The sequence below is a fragment of the Cavia porcellus genome, unplaced genomic scaffold (assembly GCF_034190915.1).
Source record: "Cavia porcellus strain 051 isolate PalLab524CR breed Dunkin Hartley unplaced genomic scaffold, mCavPor4.1 scaffold_5, whole genome shotgun sequence".
Classification (NCBI taxonomy): Eukaryota; Metazoa; Chordata; class Mammalia; order Rodentia; family Caviidae; genus Cavia; species Cavia porcellus.
Genome location: NW_026947488.1, coordinates 103,876,888 through 103,897,152, shown reverse-complemented (window position 1 = coordinate 103,897,152; position 20,265 = coordinate 103,876,888). Strand labels below are relative to the sequence as shown.

Below are 20,265 nucleotides of genomic sequence, written 5' to 3'. Positions count from 1 at the left end.
GGACATAGTGGATGATGGAGCATGGCAATATCAACTCCTGGACCAAGGAAGGTCTTCCTGAGGTCAGTTTGTTTCAGGGTGGAAATAAAACCTGTGTCTTGACCTGACCCAGGATGAGAGGAGATCAAATCCATAGAACTGAAGATCCAATGGAAACTTAGAGAGCAACCTGTTGATATTAATCCTCAAAATATCTTATTTAAAATGCTGAATTCAAACAGTGGAATTTTGGCAAGAAATAACTGGCTGTAGTGAATCTGGACATGTGTGTGAGTGTGAGTGTGTGTGTGTGTGTGTGTGTGTGTGTGTGTGTGTGTGTGTGTGTTTGTTCATCTAATTCTGATGGAGAAAGATTTCTTTTTCACTAGCCTGTTTCTCTTAACCAAAAACAACTAGAGTTTTTAATCTTTGCTAGATAGATAGCTGAATGAAAACATTAAGGTAGTTAATAAATCTTTCCACATATATAGAATCTGAAAATGATTTTAAAATTCATGTAAATTGCACAGAATAGTGGATTACATTTGGGTATACTGCAACTTGCATATAATATACATTGATTTTTTATGGGAGTTACATTGTTATTATTATTATTATTATTATTATTTAATTTTACAATTGAGATATTCCTAATATTCACATTCATCACAGGTAAACTGTATCTGTACATTATATATTCTGATTCTTCTTTTTGTAATTCTGTTTGGCTCTCTACAATCCCTCCTTTCCTCATTTTCAATGATTTTTTTCTGTTTTTCCATTTTTCTCCTTCTTTCCTTTTATACTCTCCTTCACTACTGATCCTTTGTTTTTGAAAAACTGCTTACTATTTCATTATATCTATTTTACATTTGCTTTCTATTTGCATTTTCAAATCTTCACACCAGTGAGATCATGCAGTATTTACACAAGTTTAAAATTTTATGTAACTGAAGGAGATTGTGAAAGTGCATTATTTTACCTACTAATGTGTAAAGTATATCATTAATGGCTGGGTATTTCATCAGTGTATAAAACATCATGCCTTCTTTATAATGTTCACCTGTTGATGGGCATTTTGAGGTGTTCCGAAGATTTTAGCATTACAAAATATTTTCTTATAAATATGGGTACACATACTTCACTCTGGTAAAATGTACTAAATTATTTTGGGAAGATATTAAGTTGGAGAACAGTTGTGACACATGAGCCCTGTAATACTAGATGTTTTAGGAATGTCCGCATTGATTTCCAGAGGTGTGTATCTGTTCACACTTCTATAAACAGTGAAGAAGAGTTTATTTCCCAAATTCTCTTAGCAGTTTTTATTGATTGTTTTCTTGATTATTTCCCATTTTCTGTACTGAGATGGAATCTGAATTGTGTTAATTTGCATCTCTAAAAAGATAAGAATATTGAACTTTTCTCCATATATTAATTTGCCATTTGTACTTCATCATCTGAGAAGAGTGCATTCAACTCATGCTCATTTCAGAATTCCGAGTGAGTTTCCTCTTTTGGGCCACTTAGACTGATGTTTGCTGTTGGTGTCACATCTGGATTATCAGATTAAGATTAAAAACCATCTTTTCCAATTTTGTTAGAAGATTATCATAAAGGTGTATTCTTTGTGAAATAATTTTTGTGCATGTATTGAGATGAATGTGTGATCTTTTTCTAACTTTCCATTGATATATATTACATAAAATATGCTGTGATTATTTTGATTCTGCCATTGCCACTCATTTACACTCTCTTATTCCCTGGTGTTCAGTTTCATCTCCAATTGTCTTGTTGCTGAACTTGGTCTTAGAAGAACTTCACATGCCATACACCTGGATGAATGGAGGTTCACTGAGTCCTTTCACAGAAGGAGAATTTTGAGAATATGAATATAGAAGGTTTAGAAAGTGTTAATCAGAGTAATTTTATTTTACATATTGAAGAGTTGATGGGGGACCATCAACAGTGTGAGTTGCACTGTAGTTTGAAACTGGGGAACATTATGTATTTTAGGTAATGGGAATCTGAAATTTGACTGCTTACAGTCTTCGTCATTTGGGTAGGTGAGTAGAATTGCCCATGTATAGTATGATAATGAAGGATTCAATGAAGAAAACCTATTCCATATGTAAGTAGTGATCTCTCTACACATGAAAAGTCCATTTGCTGCTAAGAAATGGAAGGATAAACAATTGTCTATGTAAATGGGAGTTTTCCTTGTTTATTCTATGAATAGAAAAAAAAAACATTAAAATGGGATTGTGTTTTGAAAATATAATTTTTATTTACAAAAGAAAAAATTTTACTTGTCTCTTCTTGCGTATTTTATTTATTCCATTATATCTCATCTATCAAATGTTTCTTCTCATTAAATTGTGAAAAGGCTACATTGTCCATCTTCTGTAACTGCTTCAGTGTGAGGTCAGTGATTTTGGGGCCCTGACAAGGGGTCAAAAATCTCACCCAGACGAACTATCAAGAAAAGTAGGTTGGGGGCTGGGGATTTAGCTCAGCGGCATAAGCACCTGCCTTGGAAGCAGGCAGTCGTGAGTTCGATCCCTGGTACCGATAAAAAAGAAAAAGACAAAAAAAAAAAAAAAAAAAAAGAAAAGAAAAGAAAAGTAGGTTGTATTTGTTGAACAGTATTATTTGCTAGTCTGAAAATTATCCAAGAACATTTGCATTTCAATGACTCTCAAGCTTTGTTTTAGAAGTAGATTAATAAATACAGTCAGAAATTAAATTTATAGTATTGATATTGGTGTGAAAATTTTTCAAGTATGATAATGTTTGGGTTAATATTTTATTAATTTAATATTTTTTAATCTATGAAGATTATTATATTCTAGTCATAAAAATGATCACATTCATTATAGGGACTTTGTTCTTTACATGATTTATCTTTATTGTTTTAATTTCCTTTTCCAGTAATCTCTCATCGATTACACTTCCCCTCCTTATTTACAACATCTTTATTTGTATTTTTTGTATTTCAGTCCTTATATTACTCTTCTTTCTTTTGCACTTTAAATTTGAAAATTTTCTTCCTATTTCACAATGTCTTTTATAATAATTGGGCCCTATTTCTTTCAATTTCTCAAACCAGACAGACAATGTACTTACAGTAACTTTCAATATATTTTCAGTTTCTCACACAAGACAGACAATGCAATATTTATACATGTGATTCTGATTTATTTCACTTAAGTACATTGTATTGAGGTAATGAAAAATTGTATTAAGTTTACTCTTCTTAATGTCTGAATAGTACGCCAATGCCTAAAATTACCACATGTCCTTTACTTCTGATGTACTGGTGGAAATTTAAGCTGCCTTTAAGATTTATGTGTTACACATTGAGGCACTGTAAACATATATGTGAATATATTGCTGTGGTCTGATGCTATTTGTTATTTCAGTAAAATATCAAGTTAGGATATTCAATGAGTCAAAAGGGAAGAATAGTTTTAATTTTCTTTTTCTTTTTTGATATCAGGCTTTGAACTCACAACCTTGCCCTTGCAATACAGGCCCTGTCCCCGTAGGAAAATTGTAGCCCATAATTTTGATTTTCTGAGGAATCTCCACAGTGATTTTGACACTGATTGCAACACTCTACCCTCGCACCAACAGTGTAGAAGGTTTGCTTTTTTTACAGAGCTCCCCAGAATTTGTTTTTGGTTGATTTATTGCTAACATGTATTTCTTTGGATTGACATGGAAATCTAGCATTCGTTTATTCATGTTTCTCCAATGACCAGAGATGCTTAACAATTTTTTCATATATAAATTTGGTATTTCAAATTTTTCATTTGACAAATATCTAATTAATTTTAGATACCTGTATTATTCATTGATCTTTAAATTTAGGAGGTCTGATTTTTATTTTATTTCTTTATATAGTCTAGATATTTGTTCCTTCTCTGATAAAATGCTGAAAATGTTAGTTACCACACTATGGGTTTTCTTTTCATCTTATGATTTGCTTTTCTTATAGTGAAAAAACTTTTCAGTGAAAAGGTCACAGTTGTGGATGCTTTGTGATTTTTTTCTGTGCAATTGAGATTTTGTTCATAAAGCCAAGCTATACCAGGGTCATCAAGGCTTCTTATTCTATCTGCCTGTACATTTAGGGTTTTGATTTTACTATTTATATATTTGATCTACTTCAACTATAATTTAGTGCATGCTGGAAAACATAGATTTGGTTTTAATTTTCAGGATGTGGGAGCCAGATTTTCCAAAACCATTTATGGGGTTTTCATTCTTCTAGAGAAAGTCTATGGCTCCATTTTCAAAGATAAGCTGACTGATTGTGCTTGAAAGTATTTCTGCATATTCCAAATCGTTCCACTGATTCTTGGGTGATTTTCTTCTGCTTTGCCAATAGCAAAATGTTTTCTTTTAATCACAGTAGCTTTGCAGTCCCATTTCAAGTCAGAGATTGTGATGTCCCTTGCCTTGCTTTGTTCTCAGAAATATTTCTGGTATTCTAGGTCTTTTCTGATTCCAAATAAATTTTAGAATATTTTCTCTAATTTTGTGAGATATGCTGCCATAATTTTTCTATGCATTGCATTAAATCTCTATAATTGCTCTGGAAGCATGAATATTTTTACAATATTCATTCTTCTGCCACAAGAATAACAGATATCAACCCATTTTTTATATCTTTTTCCATCTATCTTTTAGAAAGCAATAGTTTTCAAGAAGAGGTCTTTTAATTTGTTAGATCTATTTCCATGTATATTGTTTTTTTAGGATGGATCTATGGGCATACATTTTTCCAATACCTCTACAAAAATCTACGAATGAAGAGCAGTTTTAATTTTTTATTTAATGTAGTATGATTGCTAAAAAACTGACCACTTAAAACAATTGAAGGGCTTGATTTTATGTGCTTGACCTTTTCAGACCTTCAAGCATGAATACATGAAAGTGTCTCGTATTTTGATGACCTATGCCCCTGTTAGACAAATCAATTTCATGGGTAAGTGTTGCTTAGCCTCGAGTGAGAACTGTTTATATTCCTAGCTGTCTTCTAGTCTTCTCAACTAAACAATGTGACATTAATCCCTGATGTAATACCAGCTTAAATTTCTGCTTGTCTTTCAGTAAATCAATGTTTAAAAGTTATATTAAATCTTTCCAGTGTAGCTCAGAGATCTGAGGAAGTCATCTATAGATATTAATGTATTTATCAGTGTCATCTGAAACTTTCCTAGATTAAGTTTAAACTGCTTTACATCAGTGAGAAAGAGAGAGAATCATGAATTTAGGGAGTTTCATATGACACAATTATAGTTTGGGAAAAATAATACTTATTTTGTGAAGAAAGGTTGAACATAAGGCGACTCTGAACTTCTGTCAAATTTTCCAAAATATAACCTTAGTTATGGTCAGGCACCATGGTTAATTATTCTCTGTCATTTACATTTTGCCTCTAGAAAGGCTGTTGCTCCTGTTAAGGGTCAGGAAATAGCAAATGGCAATTTTTTTTTTTTTTTTTGGTGTCAGGGATTCAACTCATGATCTTGTGTTTTCCAGGCAAGCTCTTGTGACACTGGGATGAAGCACTGGCCCTCAAAAGTCACATTTTCACAATTGAAAGATAAAATATTTTGCAGTGTTTAAGAATATATTCCAAAGGAGTAAGGCATATTGATCTTAAATTGATCATTTTTAGAAAGAATAAAATAGCAGGTATTTGCACTAATTTCTATTTGATTTTTATATCCCAAAATTATTCCATAAGGAGATTCCACTCTACAGCAGGTTGACTCCATCCAAAATGAGCTCAGAAGATAAAATCTGACAAAACCATCTTTGCTCAAAATTGTGTGTAATTTTTCTTCTCCAGAAATTTGTGTATCTACATAAATGTTTATGTAAGGATAAGATATGATTGATCTCAGGCATAACAACCTATTTAAAGGAGAAAGCACAGTTTACTACTAAATTAATTCTTTGTAGTTCTTTGAAAGTCAGGCAAATACCAAAAAATGAATTGAAAATTTTTGAACAATATCCCGCCTACAAAGGAGGTCACTTCTAGTGACCAATTGGTAATAATGGCTTGGAGAAAAATCCTACTCTGTGTTTTATGGTGAAAAAGTCTCTAAGACATATCAGTTATTTGCCTAATCATTTAAACAATGTTTTATACCACTAAGACGTGACTACTTATTTTAAATCCATTTTAAGATTTATATGTTTTTGAAGTTCATGTGTTAAATTTATATCCATCACCTAATAATCACAATTTACTTGTGAATAAAGGCATATTTATTTGTCTTCTTCCACATGAAAGTTAAAAGGCTGACTAAATCTCTACCTTACTCTTAATCAGCAAATGTCACGCACATATGCAAATCATTTCCTTGATAGCTGTTTTCCTCATCCAGAAAAGGCAAAAAGTTGTTCAAAGCAATAGGCCTGATATTTAGAAGATGTGCAGTCTAATGATAATGTTTCCCAACAGTTTGGAATAAAATGTGGAATTTCCAACTGAATAGTAAAGAGACAAAGTATAGTAGACAAAGGGAAACTTTTCTGCATCTAGGAGCCAGTTTCAACTGAGGAAGTTTTATGTTTCTGCCAGAGAGCAGCACTGGCCATGACACCTCAATAACTTGATAGTTACTTGATCCAACACAACCAGATATCTGTCTACAAAAAGGAATGTGCCTGTCTCATCAAAATTCCATTGGTCATTTGATTCAATGGAGGACCAACAGCAATTGATAGAGAATTCTTTACTCTGCTTACATACATACTTATAAGTAATCTATCTTTTGGCTTGGATCCCCATGTCCTTTCAAAGCCTCATGTATTTATAGGGAAGACTTTTCAAAGGTGCATAGACTTAGAGCCTATGAATAAGTTTTAAGAACATGTGTTAATGAAATAGCTTCAGTATAGATCTGGGAGGGGACAGTGGAAATATCACCCTGGCCTGATTTCATCATATATGCTTTAATCCCTACATGAAGATAAGGCATAAGGGAGTTTAGCTTCTGTTATTAAAAGCATTGCTGTGCTTGGGTCTGTTTCCAAGATATAAGCAGCTAGTAGTATTTGCAAAACATTCTGCCAAACTCTTCAATGTGAATTTTCTGGAAAATTATATATTTTTCTTTTCTCAAGCAGTTTCCCTTGCTCTTGTCACTTCTGATGCAATCCGACTCCCTTCTCATTTGACAGTGCCCCACAAGAAACAAATCTATTAACTCTTCCAAGGTATCCTAACCCACAGTCACAGTCATATTGTTAGTTGGCTCAACCAGTTGGCTCACAGGAAGGGTGAATTGATTTCTTTTTCTTCGTGTTACTTCCCCTAGGCCCAGCATGGTTTGTGCCAGTCATGGGTAGGGTGCATTTGGCTTGTTCTCTACCCAGGACTTGCATGCCTGTGACAGGTCATGGGGAGGGAAAATTGGATTCATTTACTTCTTGTTATTTCTCTCAGACCCAGCCTATACATTCTTATCTCTTGGTGGTAAGAAGGGGTATCTGTTTCATCCTCTACCTTGGGAGGTGAACTCTGTTTGGATGAGGGATGTCACTGAGGGTGTGGCCTTACTGGGCCTGGTGTCAAAGTATAAACTTTCCATTTGAGGCTCTGGGCCTGGCTCAAAAAGGTACCTAAGGAATTGTTTCTCTAGGATTCAGTTCACTGTTTTCATCCATCCAAGTACTCAGAGGCTGTTATAAGCATGTGCCAGAGGCACGCTGGCAGAAAAATGTGGAATGATCTATACCAGCGATGTTGAGTCTTTTAGAGCTTTCAATGATAACAAATAGCTGGCTGCAACAGATAGGTTTGCCACAACTGGTCTATGTGACACTGTATTTTTCCCCATACTTTTTGATAATTTCATTCATATTGTTCTGTTGAAAATTAAATCAGTTTAATAATGTAAAAAATATGTCTTACCATATATACATTAAGCACAACTTTTAAAACTTGCTTTCTGGTAATCAAAAGTGAAAAACAACAGAGATGAAAAATATTTTTTCGCTAAAATGTTATTGTATGTTAAAATAAATGATGACATTACTGTTTCAAATGAGTTGATGGAGTGCTTAAAATCAAGTTCTGTCAATAATAAGCATAGTATTATATGTAATTTTAGGTATAAATTAAACAGTATCCAAAAATTATTATGAAATGATATATAGTAATTATCAGATTTCATTCAATTATAATTATCCCTAATAACCAGTATATGGCTATTTTTAAAAAGCTGCTTATCTTTTTACAGTACCAAAATTTTAAAGAAAACCACATAGCTATTAAATTTTAAAAGTTATCAAACGTAATTACTGAAGCTCAAAGAAAAGAAAATAGAGTTTTAATTATAAAATTCTTTCTATACTGTAAAAAGCCTTTTATTTCTCTGGTTCAGAGTAACTGCTTACTACCAGTTCGAGTTAATAGCCACAGTACTCCAATATGAGATACTCACTGTTGTGTGACATAAAGTGGGGCATAATCGGTAATGGTTATTAAGGATTTTGAATATTATTCTTAACTACAGATTCTGTTGCTATTACTATAATTTATCCTTTATAATGTTCTACAATGGCTAAAACTAAATCAAATAAGTAAAAAGATCAAAAAGAAAAGAATAGACACAAGAGTTAATGTTTTAAAACATTTATATTATTTATTTTAAGAACAGGAGAATAATTTAAGGATATATATTCTTCAATTTCTTATTCTATACAATTACTGCATACACTGGATCTGTGTGTCTCTGTGTTTTGGTTTAATTAGCATTAAAATCATCTCACTTTTAGAAGTCTTAAAGAACTAAAGCTAGTCCTTCAATTTTTTCAGAGTAAGATTTAGGGTTTACAAGAGTAAGATTTGGGATTTACTAGAGTAAGATTTAGGATTAGTTCTTCGTAGTAAACACAAAGACAAAGCATTCACCTATATTTAATGGATGTAAAAATGCTTCAGTATTAATTTAGAACACCTATTGTGTTATAAAGAAAAATTTATTTATGCACATTCTTTTGTTTGTTAACATATTACTTTGCTGGAGTTTGTAAGTATTTTTGAAATATTCAACACAGAATTCTTTTTTTTTTATTTAAGAGGAAAAAAAGGTGGCAGAAAACAAAAAGCAAAAGAGAATACAGTGTGAAAATTTAAGGAACAGTAGTTCCTCAATTCCCTGATGTATTTATCTCTTATAAAACTAAGCTTCAACTATAATCTTCAGAAATTAGTCAGTTTTACTTCATTCCCAGTATCAGCAATGTCATGTGATCTGTATTTTGAGCACCTTTTCTTTCCAATTTCCAAGAGGGTCATTCATTTCTGAGAGCCCAAATTACTGTATTAAACAAAAGGATATAGTACTTCAGTAATTTTTGCAATATCCAGTAAGGTTATTTTTAAAATTTTTTTACTCTTACTTGTTGGATCTGAGAAATGTAGTATTTAGATCAACTAAGATACTAAAATTCTTTCACTGCATGATTTTGCCCATGATCACAGCCTAACTTTTTACCAGATCCTCGCATTCTGGCAAGACAAATGACTCTCAGCATTACTAAAGCTTTCTGTGCATTAAGAATTCTGTAAGAACTGATGTACAGGAGTCACAAATAATGCACATAAAGAGTGCACATTTCATATTTTCATACCTTTGAGACAGCCATTCTGTTTCCCTGAAAAGGTGGCTCTTTTCCAGATGTGTTGCAGAGTTTATAAAAAGGAGGTGACTTTTTCTCCTCACTCTCAATTTTCTATCACTATAATTAACTCTTCCTCTTAATATTCTTTCACAAAAAATTACAAAAACTACATGAGGACACTTTCTGTTGTGTAGTCTGATTGCTATAAACCAAGAATGTTTTAGGCTAGAATATCTCCTATAAGTCTACTAACAGGGCACATGGCACAAAGAAACATAATATACAACTTTGCTAAATTAAGTTATAGGAAATACTTTTTAAAATGAATTATTTAGTAATTGATGACACAAGAAAATGTTTCAGAAAATTATTATATTCTGTTTTCATTTTTGAAACCTAAAGTTATGCTATTTGCTCAGGATTATTTTCCAAATTTACTAAAAAGAGTGGCTCAACTCCTAATAAAATGGCCAGGGATGATTTTGTTCACAGGCATGCTCTGAGTATCTACCCAAATAACTCCAATGGCAGGATACCACTGTCCAAATGGCTACTTTAAATGGAGAGGAAAGAGAAAGGTAGAGGCACACAGACTGACTTATGGAAATATGGATTAATTTCCTATGTTTTACGTAGTGCTTTATAGGTGTGTACAAATAGTGTTAGTCTTTACATTAAGACAATATTTCCAACTAAAATACTCCTAGAAAACACATTTTCACAGAAACATCAGATAAACTTTACACTACAAATTCTCTACTATGATTGCATAGTTTTGTCACTCACAAGATATTCATAAATCAACTGAAGTTGTGTCTAAAATAGTTAAAAATGGCCACTTATATTAGCATGGGTCAATGAAAGGGAATTTTAAAATTATATGCTACTTAATATACATTTAATGAAAAAATTTTAAAGTGTGTCTCAATAATAGTTTAAATATTATAAACTGATATATGGGCCCCATGGAGTTTTAAGTTATTTAATCTTTTATATCTAGATTGTTTTAACTTTTGCATTTTAGTAGTTTCTTTTAAAGTTCTTTCTTAGTGATTATTTCCTTCTTGTTTTAGTCTGTAGGTGCATGAAGGAAAACTCCATTAAATAGTTAATTCTCTGCATACAAATAACAAATACTATTTCTCTCTATTCCCTTTTATTTAAGGTTAGGATTAGGTTATACTGCCTCATCTACATGTGTTATAAAATTAGTCCATGTTCTCCAGTTTTCAAATATTCCTACTGTTAACAATTTCCATATATGTTTCTGGGGGATAATCTAAAAGTAATATAGCTCATATTATTCATAATATTTCAATTTAATTATGTATTTAACCTACTTTTTAATGCTTGAATTCATGTGATAGTTCCCCCCTCCATAATTTGATTTCACAGGTCATCAGTCTTTATTCTTACAGAGCAGAATCTTAGAAAAAGTAAAAAATAACTTGCTGTGAAATAACCATCCATAAGTGTTCAAGATTAGGGCAAGTCCTTCTAAGGGTTTTTGTTGTACTATTTCCTAGCTCTGTGACCTTGCAAAAATTATTTAACATATCTGAGTTTAAATTTTGCATCTATAAATTAGGATAAGTTACACTTGATATATAGGACTAATGTGAGTAAAATGTTTGAAGCAAAGTCTAGTATGTGATAAATAATAAATTTTGATCACCCTTTCCTTTACTTTGTCACTTATTTTCTAATACAGTCTTCTCTTTCCTTTAGTCCTCCTTTTCCTTCAGGTAATATTAACATGCAGTGCCCAAACTGTGTATTTTATACTACCATTAAAATTATCAATGGGAAAAATCTATTAGTCAAATATAACACAAAAGTGAAAAGTATTCCCACATGAGTCAGAATTATCTTAGCATGAGAATTTATTATTTACTACTTAGCTATTGTTATTATAAAACACCAAATATCTGTTGGTATTTTATGTTGTTGTGTTTTTTTTTTTTTTTTTTATAACTAGGATTCTCCACTGGAGAAACAGAAGTAAGGCAAACTTCAAAGGACCATTGCTAAAGTTAAAATGTGAAATGTTAGGGACTGTGTCTATCAAACAGAAAACTGTAGCATAAGCGACATTTCCTCAAACAATTCTGCCCTATCTCTCCGTAACGCATTAAAAGTAGTTTAGGAAACAAAATCAAAATCAGACTGATAGCGGCAATCTCACCTGTGGCTGTAAGTCTATGCCTCTCCTGGCTACGAGTTTTCTCTGAAATAAAGCTTAATCAACAGGCACATAATTAGCAGAGAAGATCAAAAGCTTTTTCCCCCACAAATGATTTTTATCTATGATACTATGAAGCCAGTGGTAAAATTTTATCTATTTTTAGTAAACAAAAAATAGGAGTTCTGAACTATCTACTTATTGGTTAAGAACTTAGAAATTGTTTTGTTTACTGAGAATATATATAAATACATATTTTTTTTCAAATTATGTAGATATTGAAAGAGTATACCACATAAAAGATTCATTAACTTCTTAATGACAAACACTACATATTGGTGGTTACTAATTTTCATAAAAAAAGGAAAAAATCACATCTTACATTAAAAGGTTATTTTTCAGAGGTAGTTTAATGAACTATCTACTATAAAAAAGAAAATAAAAAATAATAAAATCACAGAATATAAAATAAATCTAAAGCAAATAAGATGTTAAAGAGAGGAAGATTCAACTCTTCATAGGATTTTTAAAAATGCACATTTAATGAATAACTTTTGATTAAAATATTAAATTCAAACAACATTTTAGTAACATGATAAATTAAAATCATATCTAATTTCCAGATTTAAATTTGGAGATACACTACAAAAAACAAGGTAAATAATATCAAAGGATATGATACAAAAATACAATTTCCAAGAAAAAAAGTTAAAAGAGATGTAGCAGAAAACATCTGTTTTTATCAGTGAATATTTTTTAAATAGAAAAAAAACCTAAAAATCTTCAAAAGAGCTCTTTCATTTTAGGTTGATATAAAAAAGGTATTATGAAAAGCTGCAGAAAAGATAAAACATAAAAATTCAAGTACTATCATAGGTAAAATGTTACTTTCTGGAAAACAGTATTACAAAAATTATACATTTTTGTAAGCTTTCAAAAGCAACTATTTAGAGTTAACAAAAAACTAAGCACAAAGTATCTTTCTGCCAAATTAAAATACTATTTTAATAGAGTCCTAGTGTATTAAAATCCAAATTGTTAATAGTTTTACAATCTGCTTATAAAACTTTATTTTTCCAAATTCATAATTACCGTATGTAACATTTATAAAGAAAAATGTCCTGATATTACATATTGAAATTTATTTCTGAGGAAAATTTGTATAAGCAGAATTCTAACATTACTATGTGTAAAACACAACAGTTACTATAATATAGAAGAAAACAGAATGTTTATATATAAGTCCCATCAACTTGTCATTTATAGTTTAATCTTTTTCACATGATTTTAAATACCAAAAAGGATATAAAAGAGTACCAAAAATCTGTTATTTCATTTATCCCAGGTCCTAAAACCTAAAGAGGATGAGAATTTTAACATACTTAAACTCACCCCATTTAATGGATAGGTCTTCCATCCTGGTTCACCCAGCACAGTGGTTGTATCAAGCAACACAACTGCAAGTGAACAGATAAAGCTTGCATGAATTTCTCAACTAAAAAATACATTAAATTATTTGAATAATTAATGTATTTTTGTTATTTAAATCATCAATAATCATTAATATCTTATTCATCACATTTCACAAGTTATAGTATTCTAAATTTTTTCCATATGTATGAAATATGTGTGCATAATGACAACATTGAGTCATGATAAAATGCATGGTGATAATTCCAAATGGATTTAGGTTTAACAATGCTGAGTAAAATAGCTAAATGATACAATTTAAAGAATCATTTTTACTAACAGATTCTTAAAACTAATATTAACTTTAAACTAAGGAAATATACAACTTTGCTTACTTTCCTATTCTAATAGTCTTTTCAGTCAACATTAATAAAAACATATTTAAAAGGTTTCTTTCTAATATTATTAAATGTACATTAATAAACAGCAAAGTATGAAAACACTTATGAAAAGAACACTATGCTCAAGAGCAGACGCCATTACTGCAAATAATAGGTAATATACTATTTGCTAAAAGATGGAAAAGCAAAATTAAAGCTATACCCCTTTCTTTCACTAACCTAGAGTAACCATCATCTGGTCAAAAAACATCTACTAAACAAATAACAAGAATAAACTATATTAAATGATAAAATGGACAATTATAAAATACACTGGCGATTAAGCCAAGGTTGAAATGCTAATCTGGAAGAATTCACGAAGAAGATTAAACCTGAGCTAGGCCAAAACAAGATGGTCTTCAATTAGATGTGATGACTGACAGACAGACAGGAATTTAAAAAAATTCCTCTGGAGTCTGAAATAGGAATGGGGATTATACCGGCAAAGTAGGAGGACAAAAACAAATCTAGAAAGACAGAGAGGAGCTAAGAGTATTTTTGCTATGTTTACAGTAGAAAAATATGTAACTATCAAAATTTAGCAGCTCTATACTTTTTCCAGCGCTGGATCACAGGCACAAGGTAGGGCAGGCAACAGGCTACACACTGAGGAGACAATGCTTATGTAGCTCATTATTGGGTTCGGTTCACCTTGCAATGAGGAAGGATTCTTTAAGTGCAGTGTTGAAAAATGCCATTGTTAGTTCATTATTTACCACCTGTTTTTTTGTCTACAAGAATTTTGTAGTTCTACTTAATTGAGCCACTGTAATGTATTTCAGGGACATGTTATAAAAGATGCACCTAGTATTAAATTTCTGTGGTAAACGCTGTATACTCATTACTGAATATTCAAACTGGTAAAACTCAACTATATTTTTTCAATTAAATTTTATGTAGAAAATTCTCAAATGTTTTAGGAGAAAATAGTTTTTAAAATCACAACTCATTATCATTTTATTAAACACCAATTTATGTTCTATTTATTTCATCCATAGCTACTCTCCCAGTGCAAGACTTTTTGAAGCAAATTTCAGTAGTCAAATCATTTACTCTGTAAAACTGTCACCATGTGTGTATTTCTAAAATAAAGATTTTTGCTAGAATTATTTTTAGTACATTAACACAGATAGCAATTACTTAATGTCATCAAATACTTTTAATGTTTTATTAATTCCCCAGAAACCAAAATCAAAATACTGCTCTACATTACAGTGAGATTGCTTTTAAAAATTTCTTATTATAATTTTCAGGTTGACTAAAGTGTGTTCAGTATGTTAAAGGTGTATTTCTATGTACTGTGACAAAATATCCACATCTTTGTAAGTTATGGCTATGATCAAGCTATAAAATACTCTCAATCTCCCTTAAATGCTCCTTGTGGCCCTCTACAGTGATCCATTTTCCTTCCCATAATCAGGCAATGACTAATCGAATTTCTGCCCCTCGAGCTGACTTTTCCTAAATATCAAATGCAGAAACAATTTACCATGTATTCTTTTGAATTTGGTTTCTTTCAGGTATAATGCATCTGAGAAACATTTTTACTGCCTTGAAGCACTAATAATTACTTTTTTTGTCTTTTTCCTTTTTATCGGTACTGGGAATTGAACTCACGACTGCCTGCTTGCAAGGCAGGTACTTATGCCATTGAGCTAAATCCCCAGCCCCTAATAATTACAGTTTATTGCTGAAATTATTTCAGTGTACGGGATTTGCTAGCTGATAAACATGTGAGTCACTTAATATGTGTGTTTAAATTTAAAATAACTTTACAGTAAATGATGCACTGCCTTTATTCACCCTCAAAAATATTTTCTCTTCATTCTTACCAGTTTCAAAAGTCCTCTCTTGTGAGTATCACAGTTGTGCTATCATGGTTGTCCGGACATCCTGAGTCAATTTAAAATGGTTACCTTCCATGGCCATTTTGTCTTTGATGGTAAGTCAGATTTTGCACTGGACCAGGTCTGATGAATAAAGTGGTTATGAACACAAGGTAGTGTTTTCATTTATCTGACTCCCACAGATGGCACCTGGCAGCAGCATTTACTGTATCGTCAGTCACTCCTCCAAGGACACTCATGAAAGAGGACTTGCTGGACTATTTCAGAAAATGGCAAGAATGATAGAATACGTCTGTTCAAAATGGGGGAGAGGAAAAATGTGTAAATGTTGTTGTAAAAAAGAGAGGAAAAAAGTGCTCTAAAGGATACAACTGCAAGTGCGTTTAGGAGTGTTAAGATAGATGATCATATTACTAAGTTTTTGTTGGATCACTGAACACAACTGTTTACAGTCTCACTGTTTGAATGTCCACCTTGTATGCTTTAATCCTGTAACTTGAACAACTATTTCTAAGATGACAATATGTAATCTATTAACTAGTGATTTTTTACTGTTTTTTAATTCTGTGTTACTTTTACCCTTATACTGTCCTGTTTATTTTTTTCTCCTTTAAATATAATTTTTAAAAAATGAGGGAGAGGGTATTTTAAGGGACATCAATGGTAATGAGTCTTTCACTGTAATTTCTTTAAATTTAAACATTCACATATTTTTTTCAAGTACCACTCGCATATAAAGTCATAGTAAACTTTCACTTGTAGGTTTTTATATGAACTTAAGGCTCTTATTACTCCAGGGGAAATAATTAGAAGTATGATCCCTGGATTATACGCAAAATACTTATTTCTAGAACTATCTTTCAAAATGAATTCCCAAATGGTATGAAATGTTATTTTCCCAACAGCAGTTTTTCCACATATCAGGCCGATTGTCTGGTATTTTAAACTCCTTCCAACAGATATGCCACACAGTATCTCATTATTTTAAAATTAATTTTCCTTAAAGAAAAACAATAAATCATCACTTTTAACATTTAAAAAGTTTATTTACTATGAAAGAAAAAAAAACTAGAATGTTTTGTATTACACGAGATACCATTACACATGCTTTATCATTTACTGTATTTCCTTTAAATTAGTAGGTAAGAGGCTGGATCAAATTGCTGTTCAACCTACTGTTATTTTTATATTTAGTTAGCCAAATTCACTGGTGGTCTTTTATAGGCATAATATTGGCAAAATAGCAAAGAGGTATCAATGTCTACTAGGGACAAAACAAAAGCAGATGGGAATGAATTTTCAAAGGGCTACAATAACAAATAAGTTGATCTTAGATGAGGGTAGTGACTGAAATCTTAAACTTTAAAATATACTTAAATTCACACATGCAAATGTTAGTAGATATCTCATGGTAGCTTTGGCAGAATGTTAGAAAAACATTACTTTAAAAACTGGTAAAGAAATTGATAAGAACAAAACATGCATTTTGCTTTCTCTGTACAAACTATCTCTGCTTAACAAAATAGTTAATGGACATTTCTCTTATAGAAATACTCTAGTTAATAAATGAAGAAGAATGAATGAATGTAGTACACCATTTGCTACTCCTAATGAATTAATATATCTTGCTAATTGTTTTCCAAGGCTGTTAAAATCACAGAAAGAAATAAAAGGAGAAATCAAAGGCTATAGTTTTTAAAAAGCTTATCTTTATAGTTCAACTTACTCCATCTGAACATAAAATTAAAAACCTTAGATGTAACAAAAATAATAAAGTTCAGGAAACGTAAGATATAAGCAACACACACACACATACACACACACACACACACACACACACACACACACACAATCTGGGTTCATTCAGTGCAACAGAAATAATTCCACCAATTAGAGAAAAACCTGAGTACATCATTATAACAACTATGAAAAAAAGCTCTATTTTGTTATTGAATAGAAATACTTTTAAAGCTGTGGGATAAAGTATTTTAAATAATTCAGAAGTCTGTAATATCAGTATGTTCTTTGTTACTCTAAAATGGAACTTTAATTATGAGTGCATTTTTACTTCTGAAATACTTCCCCAGTTCCCTAACTAGCAGTAAATGTGACAATATTGATTCTCAATCATTGTAGTAATGAATGTCTATGTACATTCTTCTTTAATCCCCAAAATGCTCCATCATTGTTTCCATTTCAAACAAATCGTTATGAAACGTGTATATCAAAGATACATATGCTTGCCTGTGCTCATTTTAACACTATTCACAATCGTCAAGAAATGGAAGCATTTGATAAACTGGATAAGAAGATGTAATATGCACACAGAAATACTCCTCAGCCCCAGGAAATAATGAAGTCCCGTGTGGTAACAGGGTAGAATGAAAAACGCCAGGTAGAGAAGCATGAGTGTTTCATAAACTCACTCATATACGGAATCTCAAAAACCAATCTAGAGAAGTTGAGAGTAAAACAGTGGCTACCAGAGGCCACAGAAGTATGCGGAGAAGAAATGAGAAAAGGTGGATTAAAAACAGGAACTAAATTACACTCAGACACGAGAATGAAGTCTTGATGCACTTTTGCAGATTAACTACTAAATGTCAACAATGTTCTGTACATTTTAAAAGGCTACAAGAAAGGTTTTCAATGCTTTCATTATAGAATAAACATTTTAATGAAACAGATTTGTTAATCTGACTTAAATATTGAATAATGTATTAAAATATTACATGCTAGCAACTGGATAGGAACAACTGTTATGGTTTTCTATATCACTTAAAATGAATACTTAAATTGAAAAACACCCATATTTTATCATCCTACTTTATCTGGTTTTTATAAAGAACAATGATTTTTCTCTATTTTAGTAAGAATCTAAATTTCCTTTAATGTGGCTGCTGTCTATACATTGCATTCCGTATTTATAATCATTGAAAAACTTTACTTTAAAAAGAGCTTTATTAAGGTATAGTTGATATACAAGACACTGTACATAATGTATAAAATTTGAAGAGTTCGGACACACATGTGCATTCATTAAACCACTGCCACATCTAAAATAAACATATCTACCTCCTCCAAATGTTTCCTCATCTTCATTTTTTGTTTGTTTTCAGGTCCTTTTTGTTGTTTAGAAAGACATTTCATATAAGTTTTACCCACAATAAATTTTTAAATTACATATACTGTATTGCTAATGTAGGAAAATAGCAAAGATATATCAATGTCTACTAGGGACAACATATTTCTTGAATTTATTTACTTCCCATATTTGAAACTTTGTATCATAAACAGTATCTCCTCATCTTCTCCTTCCTCCCTCAGGTCCTGCCAACCATGATTTTGCCCTCAGATTCTAATTCAATTCAAGACACTTCATCTAAATAAATTCTTGCTGTATGTGTTCTTTCCTGACTAGCTTATTTAATTTAGCATAATATTCTCCAAGTCCATCCATATTGTCAATGGAACAGAATTTTATTTTTTTAAAGGCAGGATAAGATTCCATTGTTTGCCTACCAAAGTTTATTTATCCATTTAACTTGATGACATCTGTTTTCCTATCATTTTTATTGTGAATAACGCTGCAAAGAACATGAAGTATAAATATCTAAGTTCCTGATTTAACTTCTTCTGAGTATATATCCTGAAATGTAATAACCAGATCATACATGGTGGTTCTATATGTTTTGGGGCCACTCAGGGCTTTTTTATGTAATAGCTGTGCCAATTAACACTGTGTTAAAAAATTAAAAAGGCTTGTTCTTTCTACTTCATATTGCTGCCAACACTTGGTAACTCTTAAATTTTTGACAATAGCTGTCCTAACAGGGTGATCTGATTTTTCATTCTTTTTGATTTGCATATCTCTGGAGATTTAATGCTGAGGATCTTTTCAATTAGCCACTTGCACGTCTTCTATGCAAAGATGTTCATTTAAGTGCTGCACCCATTATTTAATCATGCTATTTATTTTTCCATTCTGAATCTGTGTCTGTCTGTCTGTCTCTATCCTCATTTCTCAAATTATAGATGGGAAAATTCAGGCTCAGAGGTGTTATATAGTATTCCTTGACATCACAAAGTGATATATTTGTATTTCAACAAATATCACTACTTTTAATTTTCACACACCAAACTTTTTTAAAGTGTTGTTTTAAAAAAATGTTGCTCTTACTTTAAGATCAAATACAAAACCTTATTTACTGTCTTTATTTTTACTTCTATAGATGAAGAGAAACATGTCTATTTCTTTTTAAGATTTTGTCTTTCTAAGTCTGAATCTAAATTTCTCATTAAAGCTTCATATAGACTATTCAAAGTTATTACCTACAAATGGTATTAAAATAAGGGAACTACTGGAAACAGTATTTGGAATTCTTGACTATGTATTGATATCAATTTCCTTTTCATTAGCTGTACATAGAAATTAATACAAACTATTTAATGAATTATTTTATATATTACTGTTCTTTCTAATGCATGAGTTATTTTATTTAGTATTCAGTTATAAACTGTGAACTGTATGCATTTTAAAACAAAAAAAGAAAATGTGTATGTACTTACAAAAAATATAGATGCTTAGGAAGAGAGTTTTAGGGATTTGTGTGTGTGTGTGTGTGTGTGTGTGTGTGTGTGTGTGTGTGTGTCAATGTTTTCCTTAGTAGCACCAGAAATAAGACTCATCTTAGTGCTTTGTTTTCTTAAATAGCAAGGACCTTTAAAAATTCCTAAGCATAAAATTTCAAAT

At 31.3% G+C, this 20,265-nt stretch overlaps 1 protein-coding gene across 7 annotated transcripts in view; it reads right to left on the bottom strand.

Annotated features, from left to right (window-relative positions):
- The window catches only part of LOC111756384 (igE-binding protein-like), a 154,538-nt gene that overhangs the window by 71,421 nt on the left and 62,852 nt on the right, over nucleotides 1-20,265 (bottom strand). For 4 of the 7 annotated variants that reach the window (XR_010047700.1, XR_010047701.1, XM_063249405.1 and 1 more), the window contains 2 exons: nucleotides 13,208-13,272; nucleotides 11,819-11,871 (listed from right to left, as the gene is read on the bottom strand). The gene's annotated coding sequence lies outside the window, so the exon portion shown is untranslated. Of the gene's footprint in view, nucleotides 1-5,344; nucleotides 9,330-11,818; nucleotides 11,872-13,207; nucleotides 13,273-20,265 lie in introns of those variants that run through there. The other 3 variants (XR_010047698.1, XR_010047699.1, XM_063249407.1) reach the window with 1 other exon arrangement.